The sequence below is a fragment of the Dromaius novaehollandiae genome, chromosome 11 (genome assembly GCF_036370855.1).
Source record: "Dromaius novaehollandiae isolate bDroNov1 chromosome 11, bDroNov1.hap1, whole genome shotgun sequence".
NCBI lineage: Eukaryota > Metazoa > Chordata > Aves > Casuariiformes > Dromaiidae > Dromaius > Dromaius novaehollandiae.
In genome coordinates this window covers 27,179,119-27,204,236 of record NC_088108.1, presented here as the reverse complement: position 1 = coordinate 27,204,236, position 25,118 = coordinate 27,179,119, and the positions used below count along the sequence as shown (strand labels likewise).

At 42.2% G+C, this 25,118-nt stretch overlaps 1 protein-coding gene across 1 annotated transcript in view; it reads left to right on the top strand.

The window, feature by feature from the left end:
• The first annotated feature begins 120 nt into the window (after nucleotides 1–120).
• The window catches only part of LOC112980808 (G-protein coupled receptor 83-like), a 38,395-nt gene continuing 13,397 nt past the window's right edge, over nucleotides 121–25,118 (top strand). Inside the window, exons 1-11 of the mRNA XM_064518497.1 lie at nucleotides 121–2,035; nucleotides 6,298–6,425; nucleotides 7,457–7,575; nucleotides 7,959–8,088; nucleotides 8,697–8,831; nucleotides 15,251–15,500; nucleotides 19,295–19,581; nucleotides 20,434–20,911; nucleotides 21,708–21,836; nucleotides 23,001–23,121; nucleotides 24,814–24,956. The gene's annotated coding sequence lies outside the window, so the exon portion shown is untranslated. The remainder of the gene's footprint in view (nucleotides 2,036–6,297; nucleotides 6,426–7,456; nucleotides 7,576–7,958; nucleotides 8,089–8,696; nucleotides 8,832–15,250; nucleotides 15,501–19,294; nucleotides 19,582–20,433; nucleotides 20,912–21,707; nucleotides 21,837–23,000; nucleotides 23,122–24,813; nucleotides 24,957–25,118) is intronic.

Below are 25,118 nucleotides of genomic sequence, written 5' to 3'. Positions count from 1 at the left end.
CTGTGAGCCAAGCCAAAGACTCAATCATGTGAGAGGTGAGTTTATGCTTGGGGCAGAAAAAAACATGGAGTTCTTCCCCCAATGGTACAATTGCAGTTTTCTCCTGGTAAATTTGACAACTGTGAAGGGAGAGAGAGCTAGAGTGCCAGTGTAATTTAATAGCATAGAGCAAGTTTGCCTGTAGTCATTGAAGCATGTGGTAGTGCAGGCCTGAGATAAGGGAATTCTTGCAGTAAAGAAGGAATGTAAAGGGGGGCCCTTGCCTTTTAGACAGCACAGAAATAAAAGCATTAGAGATGGAGAGGCCTGTCTTAAATGCTCGTGGAGCATTGCTGTCTACTGAACCTTCTGCTGCTAATCACTGTCCCCGCAGGAGAAAGGAGCTGAGTGCTGGGGGAGCCAGAAGACTCCTGTCCTGCTCAGCGTCAGGAGGGGGACGGTGCAACGCTGTCTCCTTCCAGCCGCCGGGGTTCCTCTGGGTCAGGACCCAGCACCCTCCTGCCACCGTCAGTCTCCGTTACAGGTGCCTGCCAAGAGCCCCTGTCCTGGGGGTGCCCTGTGTAGCCCATGACTAAACCTGGAGCTCTGAAGCCCTTTCCTCAGGCAACGGCGATGATCCTCCATATGCGGCTGTGGCCATACACATCACGTTCATTGCCCTGTACGTCAGGCACCAAGCATTTCCTGATAAAATACCTGTTTTCCTGTCTGTCCCACTGAATCCCATTATCTAAATGGATGCAGGTTAGTGCTTTTATATTTCAGTCTCTGGTTTTAAATTGTAGAGCGCAGAAAAGAAATCCTTTCTGCATGGCTTTCAAAGGCAATTAAAGCAGAGCCAGCTAAATGGCTGTAACGACAGGGGAGTGCTGTAGGCTCTTTTGATGTATCAGCTCTGTTTTATTCACAGCAACAGTTATAACGTACTTAATCATGTTCAATTCATATTGGGTCCGTGCATATTTCTAGCTGCCTCTTCCTTTGGTAGTGGGGAGAAAGCTCATCATTTTCCTTTCATTAGACTTCATTAAGCCTGGCGAGGAGCTGGAGGGCTGTTGAATGCTCTGAACATGGGTGCTCTTTGCTCATCGTCAGCCCTGGTTCAGCTGCTGTTGCAAACCAGAGATCAAGCTCTACACCTCTGGGTGAATTTTGGAAGCTGTGTCATCAGGACTAAGAATTGGGCAGGAAACTTTTTTTCCCCTTCCTCTGGTTTGGGGTGGGGGGAGGAGAACGAAATAAAAAAAAAAATTCTCAGCTGACATTGAGGTAAGGGAGTCATTTTAAATGTATTCTTCGAGAAAGAGGAAAACTCATCCTCCTTCAGTTCCTCCGTTGGTAACTAGGGTGCTAAGCTGGAATACAGCAAGCCTGGGTTTCAGTACTGATTCAGTAACAGGAAGACATAGGGACTAGAACTGGATCTCTTAAATTTGTACAAATCCTTTAAAGAGCAGGCTCTCAAAGTTCCTCCAATATAACACTGTTGTTTGGGCCAAGTGGAACATGAATCAAGAGAGACTTCTTCTCCAGCTTTGGTAGTTGAAGTACTCTTGAAGACACAACCTGGAGGCCTCAGCTGAGTGGCTGTGTTGGAGAGGACTGTGTCCGCTGAGGAATTGCACCCCAAACAGAAAACTCTATGGAAATACTGTGGACAAAACTGATCATTTTGCTGAAACTTTCTGTTGCAACAGACTGTAACAGAGGACAGTGTATCAATAGCTTCACAACTGCATCTCATCAGAAGTTGGCTATACCAGCCAGTGGGAGTATGTGGAGGAGGAAAGATGTTTCACAGTTCTGGTAACTGTGAGCTGGAACCTGTGAGCAAATGTTTGTTTGCTTTGGCAGCAAGCCTTCTGTCTGAGCATCCCACAGGACCTTGTCAGTGATTATCCCTGATGCACATATGGCCACCAAGGAGTCACCTTCTTAAGAAGGGAACCAGCGGGGCACGATCAGAGTCTGCACACTGCTGCTCCACAGGTGGACACTGGGATGGTATTCTGCTTTTCTCTCTGCTCCTGCACAGGTTAGGCTAAATCTAGCATTTAATGGTTTCTCAGCTCTTAGTGCACTGCTCTCACAGCATTTTTATGTGTTTGTCTCTTTCTAGCCTTCTTTAATCGTGTGGACCATATGTTGGTGTGTCCACAAAGTGTCCTGGATGGGACCAGTGGTTAAACCCAAAGAACAACCTACCGTGACCTACAGGCGTGATCTTTCTGGAAATAGTAATAGAGGTTTAAGCTCCCATGCTGAGCTGAGGCAGTAGATCACATAAGTTTTCCCACTGACTGACTCAGCCATTGCAAAATAAACTAGTTCAGCTCAAACTGTTCTGTAGTGGTTCAAGATAATACACAGTGAAAAGGATTAGAAGTGCTCATGTGATCTATTAGAATGGCTCAGCTCATGGGGGCAGAGGGAGAGAAATACACGTATCCATGCTTTTGGATTATTTGATGCTATAGGAAACCTTTTATTAAAAAAAAAAAGTCTGGCCCATGCTGCCATTATGAGTTTAGGACAGTTTTACTTTCATGAATGAACTGGTCTCAAGTTTTGCATGAGAGAAACAAGAAGAAGCTTTTATTTCCTGTTATATTCACTTAAGTGAGTGTTCTTTGTCTGAAGTTTTAATATTACCCTTAGGCTCCAATTAGACTTGCTAAGCTTTCTAGACACTTACCTAGATGACTACTTGCCCATTTCAGGTTACTCACAGTTTTCCAGGTTGTCTTAAATGACTGCAGAACTGAGTTATTCATTTACATGGCAGCAGCTGGATGCTTGCCGCAGGATGGAATGAAAAGCCCTTTATTAGTGCTGTGAAGCTGCTCAGCAGTGGGCGTAATCAACACGACGTTACTTCGACAGGTAGACAATTGCATCCCTATTCCATGTCAGTGCCAGGGCCGGCGTTCCCAGCTGACAAATTCTTTTATACACCTACTAATGGTACAAACGTGAAAGCTAGGCAAGTAGGGTGCCTTTTGGACTTGCACACGGAAACACAAAATGCTATCTTGATTTCCCCCTGCCCCCAACACGAAAGTTAATGCCAAATTAACCTGAGGCACACCATAAAAAACTAACACTGGTAATTGTCAGAGGAAAAATTTTAATGCTTTTCAGGTGTCATAGCTTCTCTGGTTCTGAATTGTATAACGTGTGGCTTAACATGCAGCTTGCTTTGTGAAGTATAATCACTACTGGACTGTTTACAATGATTATAATTTTGTTGGCACAGCAAATTACAGCAGAGGTCCTGAGCCACGTGCATGTGTACTGCCTGGGGAAAGAAATTCGAGCACAGTGGCTGCCAAAACAAGACAATCTGCAAGATCACAGTCAGAGGTTGGATCTGAGTAAAAGTTGGCCTTCAGTTTATTCCCTGTCAAACTTCCACTTGCCAGCAGAGGACTTTACAAAATGCTCTTGAAATTGCATTTCCATTCTTAAAGTTGTCCTAGTGCTCTTCTCTTGCTCTTCAACGGGAAGTTCAAGAGACGTAGTTACTGTCTGTGCAGACTGAGAGAATGGAGAGGAGTTTTAAACTGACAGTGCATTAGGATTAAATGAGAGCACCACTGACCAGGAAAGCTGAACTGGAAAAAGATGAAATTCACTGGCAAGGGAGGATGATAACAAGAATTGTTGGTTAAAGAGCGGCAGTAGAAGAAACCACTGACCAAGATCATTGCTCCCTCCCGCACTGTAATTAAGTCACCAGAATAATGATAGCTCAGAAAATACCTTTCTTCTTGCTGCTCCCTTGAGGTTTTCCAAGCTCTTCTGGATCTTCCTTGGGAGATCAGATTTGGAGGACATCTAGCAAATGAAAGGGGTTGGTGCTCTCTGCACAGGAAGGGTCACAGGACGCTGAGGGGTCTCCTGCCAGGCTGAACAGATAAAGCAGCTGCAGAGGCCTCTGGAGGAGCTGCGCAGGGTGCTGCGCTTGCAGTGCTGTTGTATTGGCAGCTCTTTTCAAGCTCTTCAGGCTGTTTGTAAAGTGCTTTCAGCCCTTGCAGAAGTCTGCAGCACCCAGGGCTTGGTCCTGCATGGCAGAGCCAGGTTTCTATACATAACTGGGTGCACAAGGTTTGGCAAAGCTTGTGTCTTTTGTTGTTGACTGGCACAGCCTTTGTTTCAGGAGGTAGTTTAAACTATTGGCATACAAACAGCGCTTGATGCCTAAATGAATATTCATTGCTGCAGCTGTTCAGGCAAACAGAAAATACCTGTACTGTCTTTCCCTTTTGTACAGTAGTCTGGGTCTCTTCAAGCCAACCTGAGTTATGCTTTGTTGTGTGGGGCTCTTTTCACTGAATTCAAAAGGGGTGTTTTCTTACCGATTCTGTATCCATGCTGTCTGCTCTTGCTGTCCTTTTTGCTCCAAGTGAGGGCTTGGTGTAATCACCAAACTGTCCAGTTTTGGGTGATCTGTCTGTCAATACTATGAAGTGGATGCGCTTTCTTGGATGTGTACACAGGGACTCCCCATATTAAAAAAGGCCTTCTGCTACTGAGTTTAAATGAAGCTCATGTTTTTCATAGCTTTGATTCAAAGAAATTTCTTGTAATCTCTAGCTGCGAACCAGTATAAACAGAATGAAGCATTCTGGGATCATTCTGTGAGGTGGAATAAGCACAGTAAAACTGTTGTGAAGCATGGGGCTCTGCTCCATCAAAATGCGTGCTGGCCTCCTTGGAACAAAGCTGCATCAACGAAGTATGATGGCTGGGCAGAGTTTGTTGAAGACCATAATTGACTGAACATTAGTATGGTGACATTAAATTGGGGTGGTTATTTGTCTGGGTCAACTCCTTTGAGCATTTGAGTTCTGCATGCTAGTTCTTCCCTTATTCAAGCTGATTTTATTGATCCTAAATTGCTCTTAGCCTGTCTGTTTACTATTCATACCTCATCATTAATGGAGAAGCTACTTTTGAAAGAACTTGGTAGAATTTGGGAATAGATTGTGTGGGGCAGCACAACATCCAAATTGACCACAGAAGCATCTGAACTCTTTTCTTGCTAAGTAAAGCCCAAGAGAGAAGAAGGATGAACAGTGGAGGGAAGGGGAAAACAGAGAAGCAATATGCATATGTGAGATACCAAACTTTCCAAAGCATTGGTCTCAAAAACAAATGATTAATTTAGTCATAGGCTATTCTGGTGATAAGAGAACGGCAGGTCTGGACAGGTGGTTGATGAAACAACTTTTACTGGAAATTACCATTTATGGTGTTTAAATTTGGTTACAACCTGTCTTGGAAATCAATTTGTTTAATTTGCACCTATTTTGGGAAAAGTAAATCTATTACTCAACAGGCATTCTTTGTATACTTCATATCCTCAGGTTTTCTTGAGAAGATGGGCTTAATGCCATGTTCTTTAAACCAGCGGGGAAGAAAGAAATGTCACCTATCCCCCAATGAGCCATAGATGAAGAGTAAAAGAATAAGTTGGTCTGTTGGGAGAAGATGCAGGCAAAAAGTCTCTTGTGTAAGGGACAGTTAAATAGGTGTGATACTGCTGCTGCTGATCATGCTTAATCTGCCCCAGAGCTGGGCATAAGAGGAAAAAATTCTGTTATTCAGTATCATCAAGAATAGTAAAGAAAATGCATCTTACCTTTCTGTACAGAAGGATAGTGGAAAGTTTTTCAATCTGTCATTAAAAAGAAAACCCTGCCCACATGGGCTTCCTATCTAACCCTTTTTTTCTGTATTTAAGGGGTTATTTTCTTTAAATGAAAGCTTGCATTCCAGAGGTAAGCAAAGAGCAGCCTTTTGCTTCAAGTCAAGCTGATTTGCTTTGAGAGAAAAACAAGAATATGGCAAAACTCAGGACCCCTAGAAAATGTGGTTGCATGTCAGTGTATGTGTGCATCCCTTCTGCAAAAGGCTGTGTCCAAAATGGCAGTTGTGCCACAGGAAATGCACAGGTTTACTGTATCGGTAAAGAGGTTTCTTCTCCACTTAATGCAAAATATGGACAGGTCATAAGTTAAACACAATGTACTGGAGAGGCTGCTGGAGCAGTGCTGTGACTGTGTGCCCTCTTGTAACTTCAGTCAATCCAAATTGGGTGCTTACATGTAAACAATTTTCTAGAACTCTGCTGTTGCCACAGATGGGAGATAGTGGATTGAATGATTTCGACTTAAACTTGAGCTGACTTTTCAAAAGTTAAAGAAAATATATTGAACAAAACTGAGCAGAGGGATTGTGACTAGTCCAATTTAGACTCACACTGTTTTTTTTATTTTTAACAAATTTAAACAGGAACATTGGCTTTGAAAACAGGTGACTTGTGAGCTGAATTACATTTAAGTGAAAGTACTGCCATGTCCTGACTTACCTACTGAGTGTAATGAGCTTCATATTCTTTGGCCTTATTTCATCAATATTTTGTGAGTATACAATAAATAGGTAACAATTAGCATGCAACCTCAGAAACCTTCCTTTCTGCTTCTGTTTTTCAGTACAAAAGAAACTATTATTAGGGAGAGTTCTTTCATTTAATCTCCACTTTCTCCTAAATGTTTAACATTGTGTCAAATGTGTGCACCGATGTTTTTACACATGCATATTTTGCACCAGCCCAATTCACATATGCACAACATCTTATTGAAACAGTTGTATAACCACACAAGGGGAGTCCTTATTGTCCTTTGAGCTTCTCCCAATCCCATGTCCAGTGGGGAATCTCTCATCCTGCATCAGTTTCCAAATGTTTTGATGCTATCAGTGTTTCACTTAATTTTTAACAAGGTGCAACAAATTGATGTTTCAAAAAATAGATACCAATAAAGTCTTCACACAAGTTCTTTCTGACAGCTCCTATTCCTTTGCCTTCCAGGATATTTAGCCAATCCCTACTGTCACTTGTAACTTACAGAGTAAGAATATGTATTATTACAAAGTGCTAGCAATCAAAATAAACTGTGAACACAAGTACAGTTTCTTTTCATACCTGAAAATTAGCCTAGGGATCAAATACATGACTTGCTCAAGGTCAAAGAGGTAGTAAACTGTTTAGGCCAGGACTAGAACCTACAGTGACTTAATTTTGGGGTTTTCCTCTTTCTGCAGCTGTTGATACAAAATCAGAATAGCTTTCTGGAAAGTGCAGAAATAAATAAATCCCCCCAAAAGGAGAAAAAATATCTTGGAAAAAAACTAAATATGTTAGCACAGGGACCACTGTAGTATCTTACAGCTTTCATTGTGAGTCCTGATACCCAAGCAGAAACCTTTCTCGTCTCCTGCTGCTCAGGCACACCATGAAGCAAAGGTGCGACTTTTAGCACAATGGCTTCCAGTTCCTTCTGAGCCCAGTCCTTCTCCATCCACTTCCTTCTACACCTGTACTCTATCTAAAGACATGGTTGCAAGCTTTATGTGAGGGAATAGCTCATGGCTCTTGGTTTTTTCTCTGCAGCCCTCAGAGATCTTCAGCTTGGAGATGTTTCATGAATTAGGCTGGAAGAGCTAGCCAGGATCCTTTGGAAAAGCTAATGGCCAGTCTGAGAAGCCCTGTGTATGATGAATTAGCTCAAGGTATCATTGTCATGATTATTATGCTTTTAATGATATTCCAGATTCATAGCTCAGAAATGGCTCTCTCGTGGGTGCTATTCTCTTCCTAGAGTGAGTGGGATTCAGAGGCTGGAAGGTTCAGTGTGAAATTTCAAATTGTAGGTGTAATAAATACCAGGTTTTGCTGTTGTCTTATAAGGATCCTTCTGGGAAATCCGCTTTTGGTTTTAAGGCTGGATTATGTGATTTCCTTTAGGTGAAGCTTTATAAAGGTTTGATAAAACTGATTGCAATGTTTCATCAGCCAACAAATTCCCGGAAGGGTGATCGTTCATCATCGTATCCAATCATTGTCAACAATGATTCAGGATATAAGACAAGGCTACTTATTTCCCCTCTTTCAGAAACTCAGATCACTGTGAAGATAAGTCACGGTGTCTGATCACGTTAAAAGCATGAAGGCCAGTGACAAGGCTCACCTCGAAGTGGAGGAGATGTGAGGAAAGGAGTCCTGAATGATTCTGCTCAACCATGGTAATACAATGAGTAGAATTGCCCAAGGGCACCAGTTTGGTTAAAACAATGCTTAATCTCTATGTGCCTGGGGACTATAAGGAGGCAGTTGGTATCATAAGTGCTTAGACAAGGCTTTAGGAATAGAGCTCTTTGGTTTTCTAAGAATTTGAATATAAACAGGTGATCTTGGCATTTCCCACTGTATTACATGCAGCACTTCCATTCTTACCAAAGAGAACATCAGCTTTTCTGATTTAAAAAAATAAATAAATAAAAAAAATCAGAATTTACTGGATTTCAAATAGGTGAAATGGAACCAAGATTTAAAATCCTTCTCATTCCATTTTGTTCAAATAAAACCTGATCAAACCAAATACCTTCTTAGTTTTTGCCTATCTCTAATCAGTCTTAGAACAATAATTCAGTAATCAAATACCTATATCCTGATCCATACAACTACTTCAGTTGCTCTGTGGCCTCTGTCAGCTCTTTAGCTGTGCAAGCATGATGCACTATAACTTTTGTGTTAATTCCTTTCTCTTAAGCTGCTTTTTACTGTTTTATTTAATTGACTCTCTAAAACCCCATTGTGTCATTACTGCTTCATGAGAGCTGCTGTTTTGTAGGTTCCATCCCTGTGCTCCCACCAAAATTTATCGGACTACCTCTCCAAGGATCTCCTGCTGCTCTATGCATTCCAGTTGGACTGGTTCTTCAGGTGATTTGTAATGACAAGATTTATTGCCTCTTCTCTGTAAATTGTGAGTCTTTTAAAACAAATATGCTGTAATTTTTATAAGTGGGTTGGGGTGCATTGACAATACAGCTGGATCCTGTGAAGCTTTGGAAAGTGTATATGGGCACCACGGAAAAATAACGTTCATCTCAGTTGTTAAATATCTACTCATAACCTGGCACTTTTATATAGCTGAAACTGTTTGGAGTGATTAGAATCAGATGATGATTTTAATGGAACAGGCCATGTACTTGTGCTCTCATAGTGTCCAACAAATCATTAAAACATGTTTAGAGAAATCAGGGCCAATGACTTATGCTATGAATGCTGCCCAGCTCTTGAGGAACCAAATAAATTAAGAATAAAGGCAAGGCTTTCTTTCAGAGCATCTTTTACTGAAACTGCAGTAATTTTTAGGTCATTATCTGGCCTCTTTTTGAATCTAGTGCCTTTAATGTGAATCAAAGGAAGTGCTCTTCCTGCAAATATATCTCACCTGGCATTCCATTTGCCTTCTCCCTCATGCTTCCTCATCAGGGAGCATAGTTTGGCTTGATTTTGTTCCCCCATCCAAAAGAGCAAATGTAATGTCCTTGCCTTGGGTCAAAACTTTCTAACTACTGTTAGAGGTAGTTTTATAAGTTGTCTGAATGTTGCAAGATTATAGACAATTTTGACTACAAGCAACGGAATTACACCAGGGCTGACCGAAGGCAGGGGCTGATCTTAAATCTTCATGCTATGTATTGCATGTTATTACGCTAAGGCATCATGCTGCAGGCTGCCAGACAACAAAAAAAGCAGTGCTGTGTTCTGACAGAGGCAGAGCATTTATGGCCTATAAGTAAGGCAGACTGTGAAGCTTCCAAAACCACCTTCTCCAAAACTTTTAGGTTTTGCCTCTGTTTACCAAATCTTATTGAGAGGAACCCCTATTATACTTTCAAGGTGAGTTCATCAAGCATAGCTTTTCTGAGGAGTTTGCAAAATACACGCTTTCACCCCTTACCAGTAAATTCCTTACCAGGAATTTTACCCCAATAACTCACGATCCACATCTGTTTTATATAGATTAGGTTATTTTCCAGACTTTATTTAGCTCCTTCTCATTGTTGCTGCTTTCTTTTTTTTTTCTTTTGGAAATGAAGTGACATCTCCACAAACTGAGGAGTTTAGAAGAACTTCCATTTCCTCTTTTATTTATCCAAGTGAGACTAGGTCCAATCCAGCTGCTGTTTTGTGGTTCTGTGCTGTAATAAATATAGAGCCGTTACCAATTGCTTTGTTGTCGTCATCCTAGCTTTAGAGAATAATATTCCAAAGTAGCAATTATCACTGTTTGTTTTGGATGCAACAAGTAATTTTGCGTCATCCTGGTCTATTAAGAAGTCTTTCTCGTATAATAAAAAGAGTGTGTTGGAGACCACAATGGTAGAAGGAGCCTGACTTTTATTTGGATTACTCTTCAAATGGATATCCTTAAAAATCAAACCCTTCACAAGACCAACTAAACAAACTACACTATGTACAATGCTGAATGCCACAGCCTCAATCTCAACTGTTTCACTCGAAATCCTGGCCCAGACTGCTTCAGCTCTCTATGATACCTACTGATGTCAAGAGAGGACGTACCAGCACCGTGTACATCAGAGGTTGTGCATAACTGTTCTGCTCTCATACTGATAGTGTTGTTCCTGTCACAGGAAGGGAGTCCTAGAGGACATGGCAGAATTATTTTTCAAATTCTTCGGTGCAGGAAAATACAAATTTTGCTGCTGGGGACGTATATGCATGTATCTTTGTCTATGCAGCCTGCAGAGAAACAAACACTGCTTACGATCCCAAATTGTTAGCCCTCTTCACTAGCGACTTTCTGTATACTCTGAGTGGTGTTTCACCTGTTTAAAGTCTACGGGCACGCAGTGCATCCCACATGTATATCCTTACCATTCAGTAGTCAGTGGGGAAATATTTGTGAGAAGATCTGATTGAGGAGCAGGTTCATCAGACATTTCATTCTTAATGAGAACCATCACTGTGTTTGATTCTCTGGTTGGTGGATTCAGCAGGTTCTCATATTCATCACCGACACTGAAGTTGTCCAGTTTGTAGGAAACTCATGTCTTCGAGACTTCTATTCCATTGTCAAATTTGGTTGACTTTGGCAGACCAGTTACTGATGCGGTAGGGACAGCTGTGTATGTGCACATGTACATTACACACAGTCACCTAAGCCTCATTTCCTCGGGAGTGCAGGCCACGCGTTGAAGATAACATCAACCTTCCCATCTTTCAGGAGGAAACTGTGGTAACAGCTGTGGTGATTTTAAAGTGATAACATTTAATTAAGTATTTTCTATCTAAAGATCTGCAAATGCTGTGTTGATATTTATTCATTAGATACTCGGTCTTCATGTCTTTGTGCCCACACTTGTATTCCATCTAAGGGCTGTATCTGCTTTCTGGATGAATCACTTTCTGCCTAAAAGACTAAGTACCCTTTCCCATTTCAGCAAAGTAGATGATCTGTGAACTCTTGATGACTAAGCTCTCAGTCCTTATCTAGCTATTACTTAAATTGGAAATTTGAAATCTAGATGATGAACCCCAGGTTCATTCACTTACTTACTTTTTACCTAGTACACTGTTCCACAGTACAGTGTGGAAAATCAGGCATTTTCCTCACATGCTCCTCACCACTTTGCAAACACGGTGAGTGTTCCTTGGCTTACCTGGAAGCCATACGTATTTATTCTGGCACTTGCTTTTAGATTACTTTCACTGCATGCAGAAACTGATGTCATTTACAAATGTTCAGGGAAGCTTGAGAGCCTGCAGTTTGTTCTCAGTCATTTCAGCCCAAGTGAGACTCTGCAAATGAACATGTCACAAAAAATTCCCCATGCTAACAGCTATGCAACAAGTTGTGAGCTCTTTCTTTGCTTTTAAGAAGTCTTTTAATAGCTCAAAAAGCAATGGCTTCTGTGACTCTTTCCTGTCAACTCAGCCCATACCATTTCCAGGTGCTGTCGTGGTGTTGCTGCGTAACTGGACTGTGATTACAAGGCACATGTTCTAACAAGCACTGTGCAGACTTCCAGGGTCTGACAGTCGTTCAGATTTCATGGTGCTTGTCAGTAAAACTGAAAGTGTAGAAACTGCTTGCTACCAAGAAGGTAACCATGGAGTTTTAATTTTCTGTTTCATTAGCTTAAAAACAATACCAATACTAAACCCTATCAGAACACATTTTAATTGCACAGACTTGTCTCTATGTACCTCCTACGAAAGCAGTTATGGATATGAATGTTCTACCCAAATTGATTTAATTGGAAGTTCACTCAGGAGGTTACGCTTTAAAATATGGCTGGGTGAACAGTTCCAGGGAGATGGAAATGAAGCATTTTAAAGTCTGATGAACCTCAGCTGAGGGTCTGCATATGTTCATCAGCACATTTCTGGGGTCTACATCTAGAACACGAGATGAAGCACAATTATATACTGGTGAGGAGGGTAGCTCAGCTACAGGTAGGCAAGGTTGGGAGGGGAAGATTACCATGCCAAATGAACCTGGACAGTGTTAATTTCTTGGCTATGATAACATGCTTTTCTTTTCTAGCACGCTTTAAAAAACAGGAAAATGAGAAATTTATGCGTCAGCTCTTGGTTTCTGCAGCATTACACTCATGTTCCTAGCACAGGGCAGCAGCTCCCCCTGATTCCCTGACTGCATGCTGCAGAAGGCAGCTCCCTTTTGGGGATGTGCGTGGTATCTGTGCTGAGACTGACCGAATGCCGAGGGAAGAGAGAGACAGGGCTCAGATGTCTCAGCTGAAATCACAACCATATGACACATTCCCTCCCTTTTGCCTGGGGGAACTGGGTTCCTAGTTCTGCTATGGACTTTGTGTTAGGCACGCAGAGCAGCCTCCTCGCAGGTGGTAACCAGCGGTGTTGCCTTTGCTGTAAGAGTGCCTGGTACTGGGGCTGTTTTCTGGAAGTGCTTCATGCTTACAGCTGCAGTCCAAGGTGATGAACGCTGCGCTTTGTGTATGGTGACAAAAGTCACTGAAAAGCCCCCAAGGTTGTTAATGTCAGCGCTGCGATAGCCCATTCTCTGAGCACTATCAAATCAAAGACCTGACCTTGCAGACCAGGCAGTCTTCTTTTGATACAGGTTTTATTCCATAAGAAAGTAAGCATTGTATCCATTATGTTACTCTAGCAGCCAGAAGGTAAAAGCAGATTGCTGCTCACCCCAGATATTCAGCCAGAAAGCATATTTTTTAGTCATTACTAACCATCCAAATAACATTTATGACATTGATAACACTGAGTCATCCAAAGGCATCTGTAATAGATGATTCTGGTCCATGACATGACTCTACCACGTAGACCCCATTCTGACCAGGAAGAGCCCCAGCTGTTCTGGCACGGCCTCTTCCACAAAAGCTCCACGACGCTTCTCGTTCCTGACTTGCAGCATCCAGGCTCCAAGTCAGCATCTGCTGTCTTGAAGCACTAACCTCCTCTCCTGTTTGTCGGAAGTGTGTGAGGACCACCTCATTCTGGAGCTACAGGTCCAACTTTTGTGCCAGTCTTGGACCACCCCTGTTCAGCCCTTTCCAATGAGCTGTCAAGAAATCTTGATTCACACAGATATTTCTCACTATCACTCTAAGACATGTTTTACACTGCTGTCAAAACATTTAGAGCAGACATCAGCACACCAAATTCCTGCATTTCTGCCCTGAGAAGTTGATTGCATACAAAGTAGAGAAAAGATCATTATTGGCTGAGATGCTAATTAGTAACAGATTGGCCAAGCTGGAGACTAGAAATTCAGAGCTAGTTTTGCCTTCACTTGGTCTGCTTTTCACTATCACAGAAACAGCACTAAAACAAGTACAAATCCTAAACCAAATATTTATGCAGAAGTTCTTTCTTTGATTTTTTTTTTCCACACACATAATCTTTTCAATCCTCTTGCAAATTTGTACAGCTGCTTAGGACATGATTTTTGTTGCTGTACCTTGCAGTGATTTTAACTGTGCAGCATTTGCTCTAAAAGCGCACTCCCCGATATGCATCAAGGCAAAACCATGGATCATGGGATAAAAAGACATCTTTTGTTTGCAGGCTTCAGAGACTTGTTATTTTGTTTCAGGTTGACTTGCAGCAAATATTCCAAAGTGACTCAAAAAGAGAGCTGATATTTAATTATGAAGACATTCTGTACTAGCATCGGAGGTTTAGGAACTTAAGATGCTGCTGCTGATAATAATAACTTTGCTCTAATAGCCACTTCCTTTCAAGAATCTCGAGGTTGTGTAAGCATTTGCCTGTTAGGTTAGCTGAAGGGTTTTACAGAAGTGCAAGACTCAGAACCCTCTACCCAGCCTGGGAGACGACTGGATATGATCCAAGGCTACTTTGCTTCAGATTGTCTGTAATTAAAAATTTATAATACCTCCTGGAAGTAAGATTTCCATGCAAATTAGAAATACCCCAGTGGCCAGTCACATAAAATCTTTTTTGGCCAGTGTTAGCGGTGCTCTTGTTTTGAATGTAAGAAACGAGGCAGCCTGTTCCCCACCAGATTATTATTTTTAATATTTCATGGGGCTAAATTCTGGGAAACTTCAGGAGAACATAAACAGTGAGAATGCTATTCATCTCAAAGGGATCAGGATTAGCTCATGTGGTAGTGAACTAAAGACAGAAATAAATGTTTTCATTTCTGAACTACTTATGTGGAATAAGCTGTGTCTTTCTAAATTTTGGCTTAGTCTTTGGTCAGCATCTTTCCAGCTGCTGTGATACGACACAAGCAGCAAGATTCAGATGAATGGCTCCAAGTCTGAGAGTGGAGTATTGTAGTACTGAAAAAACATCTTTTTTTTAGGACTGGTACTTATGCTATTGTTAATGCAGTCACAGCTATTCTTGGGTTTGAGACATTAAACAAAGCTCCAGGTGCTTGTTTTATGAAGGTGTATAATTAACTGGCAATCTTATAAAAGAAACTTTCCTTTATGGCAAGCAATTCATCAAGCGTTCAGGCTGCAGGAGAGCTCTTTCAAAGTAAATCACAGGGTCCCTATTTGTTTGAAAGCAAATTCTTGTCTCTCTCGTGATCTTGAAGAGACCTTGAGCCTGAAAGGTGATGTATGCAATAGGTGTCTGTTCTCTGGAAAGAAGTAGCTTGTTACTTCTGCTAGTTCTATTCTTTTTTCTTTCTTACTCCTCTTGAGTACTAATTCCAAAAAGGGTCTACCAACTCCCTTACCTTCTGTCCCTCTGAGAGGCAAAACATTAACTGACACAGTAGAATCACCATGGAACTGTAAACTATAATTCTAATTAGTCAAACCAAAGAACTAAAAAGTGAATCGCTTAGATTATTTGATTGCCCCAAATCTTGTTTCTTCCTATCCATTTTAGGAGAGCTGCAATTGCTGTATTGTCTGTTGATGAACAAAGGAAATATAAAACATCAAAGAAGCATTCCACATTCATTTAATGCCTTATTCTTTCTATTCTAAAGAGAAGTTCTTTAGTTTAAGAAACTGGCAGCACTACAGAACAGGAGAGAGAAAACTCACAAAACTGTAGTCTGTGTTGGAAATCTCCCATGTAGGAACTGACCCATGGATTTTGGATTTCTGTTCAACCTTTGACTGTAAGGAAGGAGGTAAGGCAACATGATGGCTTTTTATTTTCTTCTTCTTTTGCTGTTCTTTCCTTCCAAGCATTTCTTCAAGGCTGAGATCCTCTTCTAGGAGTTCCAGACACTATTATAGTCTTAGTTGAAATTACTTATCATGATGACTGCAGCCCCAGTGGCATCATTCTTATTTGATATTCACTAATTTTAGAGAAATGAATGATACTGTCATAAAAAAATGTTTCTGGAGGAACACGACCGCTCTGAATCATAAAGCAGAGCCTTTGGGGTAGTATGGCTTTCTGTAATACAGGCTTTCCTTTGCACCAATGAACTTGGGTTTTCAGTGACGCAATCCTTGGTCTTTCAAAACAACCCAACAAAGAAAATGAATGACTTTATCTAATTTTCAGAATATTTTCCACTTTATCAATATATTAATTACCTTCAGGACAGTGGGTAGTTCAGTTTGCTAACGGCTCTTGCTGCTAAGCTGTTCTCCTACTGATTCACAGGGAACACAGCATGAAAATGTTCTTCCAGTCCCTTACTTATTTTTGTTGGAGCAGGTATAAAGGAGCTTCTGGGATATTTTTACATTCATGCTCTTGTAGAACATGTTACAGAGAAATAGATAAGCACAGATGCTTAACTGTTGTTCCTTCACTCAATTCCAAGAAAATCTCCTCGAATACTTGTGTTCTGGGAGAGAAAAACAAGACCAAATCATCTCTATTCCACTGATCACTAGTAATTTACAGTATTACCAAGCACTTCCAACCACAAGTTACTCAGAATTTAAAAAGAGTTTCAAGAAAGGTTTTAAAGAGGAAAGTGATTCACTGGGGAAGAGTTTAAGATAGGTGAAGGCGACGTTAGAGAGAGTGTAGAAGTGATTGGATGGATAGAGCCTCATGTGGTGTTACCGTGACCCAAGAGTCAGAATTCAAAGGCAGAGCAGAGCAGAGCTAGATGTGGGTTGGACACTTAGGAGTAGTGGCATGGAAATAGGATGTTGATTTGGTGGTCAGATTTTTTGCGTCATACAGGATGAGTCAGGTAAGCCCCATTCCTTGAAGGAGTTTTTGTGCTATAGCCTATGGGATCGACTGGATGGTGGCTGGAGAATTTCACCTTTATTTCTCTAACACACAATGCCTCGAGCTTGGGAGAGGCCTTGAACACAAGGGCCTCTGCCGCTGGCACGGACATGCATTACTAAGAGCTTGTCGGTACAGCAGGCACCAAGCTAACCCCCAGGTGTGCTCAGGGTGCTGGTGTGTTTGGAGCACTTGCTTCTCCTACCCCTGCACACTTCAGGCTCCTTTCTGTGTAATTATGATTTTCTTCTTGAAGCTGGCCTTAAATAGAAACACCCTGGTGTGATTCAGTTGTGGATCTTTGCTTTCCAGGGACAACATATGGAGAGTAGAATGGAGGCAATGCCACAAGCACCAGCACCAACAACAGTTGAGAAGGAAAAGCACAGCTCTGGGATGGAAGGGGAGGGCACATCTGTGCACTAACATCTCCTACACTTAATTGTTTGTTTGGATTTGGGCTTCTGCCACAACCCAGTCTGAATTCTTCTCCTTTGGTGCTGGCGTTTGATAGATGTTGGGTCTGACAAATCAAAACTGCAAATTCAAAAGCTCCGTGGTCCTTGCTGTTAAATCTTGCACCACTGTGCCTGGAAAAAGGAGTTCACCTCTCAACAAATAGACAAACACAAGAGGTATAATTTGTTTTCATGAAGGTGTTAGCTAGTTTAAAACTATTGGCAACACACCAGCCGATTATGTAGAGGAAAATACATCCACATAGTTCTTTGGCAAATGGACAATTTCCCAAGTGCAAGGTGGACTTGATGAGATGCCCTAAGGTGCGAAATTGAAAGAAGGTTTCATCAATGCAGAATTGGCATAACTGAGAGCTGAATCAGGCCCAGACACTTAGAATCTTTCCTTGAAAATACTTTCATCTAGCAATTTTTATATATACAGCCTGTATTTACCCTGTAGTCATGCCCGTACCACATCACCACATGAGAGTGCTAGTACTTATTTGAAGATATCGGAACTATTCCTCTAGTTCAGACAGCAGGGACGTGTACTTCTAGTGTTTGAAGGTTCCAGCCTTGTTTTTCCTTCAGCAGTCCTGCCTGTAGTTAAACAGCCACTGTTCAATTTTGCCATTGGGCCCTATGTCTGTAAGAAAAGCATGCTTATAAGAATGGAGTCCTCAAATGCCCAGGCAAAGGTACGATTGCTCCTTAGAGATGAAGGTACATGAAATACACAGTACCAGTCATAGATTCCACTTTTAGATCTCTGCAGTCCTGCATCTGCTTGGTGTAGTGCCTGCAAGTTTTCTGCTCACTTCTGGGGGCAGGAAGAATTAATTCAAGATTGATTCTGAATGTCAGCCTGCCACTGATGGCTCTCATAAGGAATGATTTACATTTTAGCTAGCTCTTTTGCTCGAGTTCCCCCAGTTAGGCCCATATTGAAACTTTTGCTAGCTTTAACAGGAAATATTGGACCTTTACGTTCAGATCTTTAGGAACCATCTCAAGGTAATTAATGATAAATGAAAAGAAGCTGATTTAGCTCAACTTACTTAATAAGTTATCACTTAGTATTTAATTAAGATTATTGAAAACAATAATGAAATCATAACAGCCCAGTTAATTAAAACTGATACTGCTAATGGGCTGTGAGTCATCTCCCTCCTGCTGCTTCACCATGATCACAAGGCATCTGCAGGCAGGCTTTTATCACTTGGACTTTGAGCCTTCGGAGCTGCTTGACACAGGGTTCCCTCCTCCTTTCCTGATGCGAGATCTCTGGTAGTGCAGGATTTTGGTTTGTCCCATTGTATGAGCTATCTCCCTAGAAACGAGAGAGTCTGGAGGCAAAGATGACCTTGGATAAGGCAGTCTTTCACATCCTACTGCCAATGCATAGGGAAGGTAGCTGCTGTGTACCTTTATGTAACAAAGCAGTTTTAGGAGGTTTTGGCTTATTGTCCTTGTACTGTAGTAACATCTCTTTGTGCTGCTGACACAGCTGTGGCTGCGCTGCACTCCAAAATGGATCAGCAAAAGATACGGGGTGTTAGAAAATCTTGCCTTTCATCAGGTGCATAGGTGAAGTGGCAAGGCTTACTTTTATCCCTGGAGTTGGTTTACAGCTCCATAAAGGGATGTCTAGGCACAGATTGGAAGGCACTAAAATGTAGCTGGGAGATGGTCAACAACCTCTTAAAATCACCTGGCTGCCAGAGAAATTGTCATGTGGAGCTACGTGCTGACACTTGGCTCAGCCTTCCTCTTGCCACCCGCCGGAGCACCGTGTCACAGAGCCAGGCAGGAGGGCGTTTTTGAAGACATCCTGCCTAATATTTCTGTATCAAACAGACCTTCAGTTTTTGAGCACCAGTGTGAACAACACTGATAGAAAATTGCAGTTTGGCAAGCAAATCATTTCAAGCACAGAGAGTCAGATAAATCTATTTCAGGAAAGGACTCTTCCTGCTAATGATGCAATTATCTCCATGTGTCACTTCACAAGAGAGTGAGTTTTGCCTTAGGGAGTGTGTGGTGTCACTATCCCTAAAATTTTGGGTATCGAAAGGAGATGGAGGGTTGCGTAGATCGTTCAGGAAAATGAACAGAGCATCTAACCTTTGAAAGGAAAGAATAAATGTAGACTTCTTTTCTTGAAAGGCAGGAATTTTAGTGAGTGCAGATGGGAATGTGGCAATAAGGTTAAGGAGAGAAAATAAAGCATTGGGTAATTCTGCTTTTCCTGTGATTGTAGGAAGAAAGCTGAATGAAGTGCAGTTGGAAAGAGAAAAGGAACTGCTTGGAAGAAACACTTTTTGCAATATTAATGCAAATCAAAACTGGAATAGACAATGTTTCCAAAATTTTTCCCCAGAAACACTGCAATATTTGAAGAAATGTTAAAAAAAATCTCATGAAGAGTAAATCCTGTTACAAGAGACCAGGAATATTATAAGGGCAAAAGAATCCCAGTGGGAGATGCCTGGGCCATAAGGGATGTAAAAGGCTGCTGTAAAGTAGATGAGTGCTAATCTGATGAAGGTAAGGAGTGATATTAACAGGGTGATTTTCAAAGCTACCTTCCATATACCTGAGACAAAGCAGTCTTCCCCATCTAATGGATCAGGTGTATATAGGTTGAAATCCTTCATTCTACTGAGAATTTCTTCCCTAAAAGACATGCTTTCTGCACAAGAGCGCTTCTTCCTAAATTGGTTGCCTCCTCCAGCTTTCAGCTCTGAAGTAAGAGCCTCATGGGCTGGCAGCAGACAAACTCAAGAACAGTAGTTTGGCTTGAGAGACTGAAGTTGAAAATTTTATTTTTGTAAAGAAATGCTTGCTTTCTAAGGAAAACAGGTTTTTTTTATTATTATTGAATTGGGTAAATTTTCTGGTCTATAGCTAAATTTTCAGGTTTGTGCTGCTTACATTTATGTCCTGGCTTTTATTCAGATTTTCAGTGAAAAATCAGCATTTTCATTAGGAAAACAGAACTCAAATATGACCTGAAGAGCTCCACCTGTTTTCCAGTCACCTTTTGAAAAAAGGAATCTGATGTTCAAGAGTTACTTTTGCAGCAGTGGTATTTCATGGCTTATGCCATCTCTGCCTCCAGAGAGTCTTCAGAAATGCTTCAAGGCTTTTCATTTCACTTTTGCTTTCAAATCATTTTATCTTCTGCATCATATAGTAAAGGAATAGGCTCTCGGTTCCTGTTTGAACATTCGTAGCTGCTAGTAAAGTCAGAGTCTTTTTTCTTATTCTCAGAAACTTCAGTTTTTATTCTAGTGGAGTTTCAGACTTATACTGGGCAGTGGATTTTAAAATACATGGGCTTGTGTTATGAGCTACATCTTAATGAAAGTAAATCTCTATCTTCCCCCTGGTCCTCAGGGCTGGTGACAATATTTCTCTGCACATCATAACTGAAAACGACCCTGGAGATGAACAACAAGAACACTGTGGAGCAGCAGAGAAAATATGAATGAGGATCACCCCTTGGATTCAGATTGTTCCTCCACAGGCCCATGAGATTAGAAAACCCCTCTTCATTTCTAATTATTACGTCCCACAGACACAGTACCAAGTTTTCTCTATTCTGTTCCCTAAGTCTCTCATAATTTCCTGGCCAACAGACTATTCTGGGCTGTGTTTAAGACACTTCATCACTTTAAAGCCATACTTTTTTTGACGCATCTGTTTTTGAAAAGATGCCCTCCCTTGAGGGATAACCTAGGGATGATATTTCCTGCTACATCCTAATCGGATAGAGAAGTCGCCCTTGCAACATAAAACCTGTAATCCTCGTGGGACTGATGGCCCTCAGTGCTTAGCTGCACAGGCAGCCCTGGGAAACGGTCTCCTCCTCCAGGTCAGCACGCACTGATTATCTCTTCTTCCTCGCTTTATTCACCAAAACCAGCACCAAGCACACTTTTTAAAGGGCTCTATCAACAAGGGGATGTATTTGCTGTTCAATAAATGCCGCCGCTGGTAAATACCTAAAATGTTCTCCATGGGGAAGTCTGTAAAGGCAGGTTACAGGGAGGCCTCTTACGTGGGAACACCAGGCAAACCTCAAAGGCTTTTCGGTGAAGCAGTCCAGCGCCTGGCGTTGTTTCTGCTCTGAAACCATCAGGCTTCTGTTGTGACTGCAAAGGTCACCTTGTGCTTTGAAAGGGATAGTTTCTGCAGGCCCTGCCTGCCTCCCTTGCTCCCGGCAGTGCTGGAAGCTCAAATGAGCTGCAGCTGAAGCTGGGGAATCTGCAGCACTGACCTCGGTGGGGATCAGGTCCACCCCTGGGAGCAGGGCAGCCAGGGTGCCTCTGGTATGGTTCTGACCAGCACAACGCAGGTTTTGAAGGAAACCGCACATACTAAGTGCTTATGCAAGTGGGCAGATATGTCTGCTTCATCTTTGGTCAGAACCGAAGGGCACAGCTGAATGTCTCAGCCAAACCGATGCTTAGGAACTTGTGTTCCTCCTATGGAGGCTTTCAAAGGCTTCACCAGAGGCCTCTTTGGAAGAGAGGATTGCAAGGAAGCCCTTACCTGGTTTGTGGGGTTGGCGGTAGGTGTGTGATGGGCTGCTGTCTCTGCTGCACAGAATTCTGCACTTGTGGATTAGCCTGTTCCATTTCTGTTTTCCACTTCTTTTTGCTTCATAGAATGTCGTGCAGCTGCAGAACTCGCTGCCGAAGGACAACATGCAAGTAAAACTGTCAGGACAACATCCCAGCTATGCGTAACAAGATGAACTTGAAAGCCTGAGGAAGACAAAGTAAACCTAGACACAGGTTAGAACAATTCCTGGGAGTTTTTTCTCCGCATTGTGGCATTATGAATAGGTTTCTTCTGTCAAAGAGGAGCGTGATTTCTTTTTTTCTGGGGAATAAAATATCAGTATATGGTATATTAACTGTTACAGCTGTTAAATTACAAAGCCCAATAATCTTTTTTAACTGATCATGCAAAAGGTTCTGTATATTACTCCTGACTGGAGTGATTCCTTTTAGGGTGGCTATATTTTGAAATGTTTCTGGGCTGCTTGAAACAATAAATAATAGAAAAAAGGGTTTTGTTTAAAAAAAAAAGGGGAGGGGGGCAGGGAACACCTGAGTGATCCTGCATGAGTCATCTAGTCCTGTCCTCTGTCTGCAAAATGGGGATAATTTCCCAGGAAATTCATGAGAATAAAAGCTTGAATACTATTTCAGGAGATCTATGCAAGTACTTTGGCAGATCCTACCCAGCATCTTTCATTTGCATTTTTCACCACAAAGAGGATTTTTTTTTTTCTCTGTGAAAAAAACATCCAAAATCTGTTCATCTCAGGGCAATTCATTCCACTGAAAAGAAAGCATAGCACTACAAGGAGGACCTGAAATTAATTAGTGACATTTACTTTGGAGTGACAAAATAAATGTACCGAGTTCCACCCCCTTCCTTTTTGGCTGAACATTTTCTTGTTATACAATTAATTTCTCTCTCTTTTTTTGCTGATGCCACTTCTTCAAAGAAGAAAGCAGGTATAAATTGCTTCTTCTTCCTAGGCTTATAAGCACGTGGGTTTTTAACACAGAGCGCTGCCTTGCAGACGCTGCTGTAGCAGAGAGGGGGGTGCTGCTGCCGCTGTGACGGTCCCGCAGCGCGGGGAGCTGAGCGGGAGCAGCTGCCTGTGCACAGGCTCCTGGCCCGTCCCAAGCACGAAGCAAGCTGCGCTTGTGGAGGCCACCATCTGTGCTGCCAGCAGAGCTGGCCAGCTTGCATCCTATCTCAGAGTTGGATCAAGGGGAAAAGCATGATTTTGCTAAGGAAGATCTCGTAGGCTGGAATTGGCCCCTGGGCACAATTACAAATATTCTGGGCGTGATGTGGTGTAACGCTCAGCGATGCGGGGGCAAGAGCTGATGGGAGAGCAGGCGTAAATGAGTATGAAAGGCGTGCTTCATCTTTTCTAGGAGCTCAACCTGAGCAGCCTTCAGCTGGATGTGAGAGAGAGGACTCGCACCTGGCTCTGTTTTGCTCATTGTTATCAGAAGCAGCCTCGTGCTTCAATTCAAGGCAATTGGCTGCAGTAAGGTATGCCTTTCCTTCGGAGCTTTGTTCTTCTAATGTATTCTCTTAGTGATGGACTCTTCCCCTACTAAAATCACAGAGCAGCATGTAGCAATAAAAGGAATGAGCAATTTCACATATATTTAAACATAGTTAAAAAGAATTCATCCATCTCCTGTGTCAGTCCCATTAGTTGGAAAGAAAGTTTTGCAGCAGGTTCGCAGTGACTTGCTGTGAGCTCTTGGGTAGTGGTGTTCCCTAGCAAGTCCCACCTTGGAGGGATTTTTCCTGAACATTTTTCCTGAGATTTTTCCTGCTGGGTCTCCCAGAAGGAGTAGATGGGCATAAGGATTTTGGGAAAGGACATAATGCACTCACATATTTGGCTAGGATTTGGCTTCTTCTCTTTAAGAAACCCAATTTGGAAGAGTAGGTTATTGGGAGAGACATAGGGCCATATTTCCTACTCTCTCCCTCAGAAGTGAAGGTCCAAAAGACTCAATTGTCTTAAATAATTTTCCTTTGTGGGTTCTCTATTTGCAAACATCCAAACTTTAAATTATTGGCCAAAGTTCATGACTATCCCTGCATATAAACTTTTCATTTTGTGCCTGGGTCACACTGAAATCCACAGGGTCACCCTGAGTTGCATGAGCATGAAAAGAGAAGAGGAGTGATGAAACTGTAGTCATTCATTTAATTGATTTAAGGGAAAATTGGTAAGAACAATGACTAAAACACATTTTACATTGAGAGTGCGAGTTCCTTAAAATTTGGAGCTGAAAGAACCCAAACCAAAGAAGAAATATTATAAGCGCTTGTCTGCTGAATGCATTGAAAGCCACTGTTCCTTACTGCAGCTTGCTGAGGTCTGAGAACAGTGATTTATGCAGCAACACTTCCTTGATGCTCAGCAGGTCCTTGACACTGCTGGGTGCAAGGCACCGAGGTAATGCTACGTTACCACAGGCAACAGTGGCCATCAGAGTTAAATGCTGTTCCTTCTCCTCTGTACGTAGTACCCTTTGCTTTCGTGAGAATATCTCCCCGGCAGATTTCTGACATTTGCATGCTAGGTCGCCCTTCTCTGAAGCGAGTTTCAGGAGCGGGTAAGGCGGCCTGGGTCAGGAGACTGGAGCAGAGTCCCTCTTCTCGGAGGTCGCCCGCTCGCATCTGCCTGTGTTTAGTCCTGAATGCCAAAGGCCTGGCCAGCAGCTTCCCTGGGCTATGCTAAATGACTGGAGAACTTCAGTTTAGCATCCACATCATTAAAAATTTGTTAAATGGGGTATTAATAGGATCCTGAGACAAAACAGCAGAGGTGGGAGATGTAATCGTTCGTGATCACACCTGTGGGGATCCTGTCTGGGTCTGAACTGAGTCACTCTGACAGAGACACAGGGTGGTGCATTTAAAGAGAAGGGACTCCCATATTTGGGCTGCAGTGAATCATTTAAGTGCTCACAATGCGAAGGTTAAACTGTAGGCTTATTAGATTCCCTACATAATCCTTATTTTCACTAAACACATCTACCAGTTCTATTGCTTCAAGTAGATACAGGAGGAGTTAGTTGTCAGAGAGTGTATCTGACCTAAGTGTTAGCAGCTGTTACTATTTCAGTGTGTCAAATTTTATGATTTTACCTGAAATTCTACTCTCAGTAAATTAAAAAATTATGTAAAAGCTGGATTGTATCTGAAGGGTCTCTTACATAGCCGATGGGGAATGCGAGAGAGAGCCCGTGGTGAATAACGTCAGCAGGGGTGAAAGGATGCACAGGTCAAAACTCGTGTTGCCGAGCGCTGCGGGCAGAGTGGATCTTTTCTTCGCCAGAAGTCAAACTCTCCGTTTAGTTAAGGTAATGTAATCCCGTGTACCTCCACTGGAACAAAGCGCTCTGTGTCCTTAGTTTCCAGAGCATGTAACATTGTAGGAAGGCTCCAAGTGCCCTCCAAAGTCAAAGCAGTTCAGGGCACTGCTTCTGCCTGCAGGTGCGCGGGTACCACCCGCTCCGGGCTCC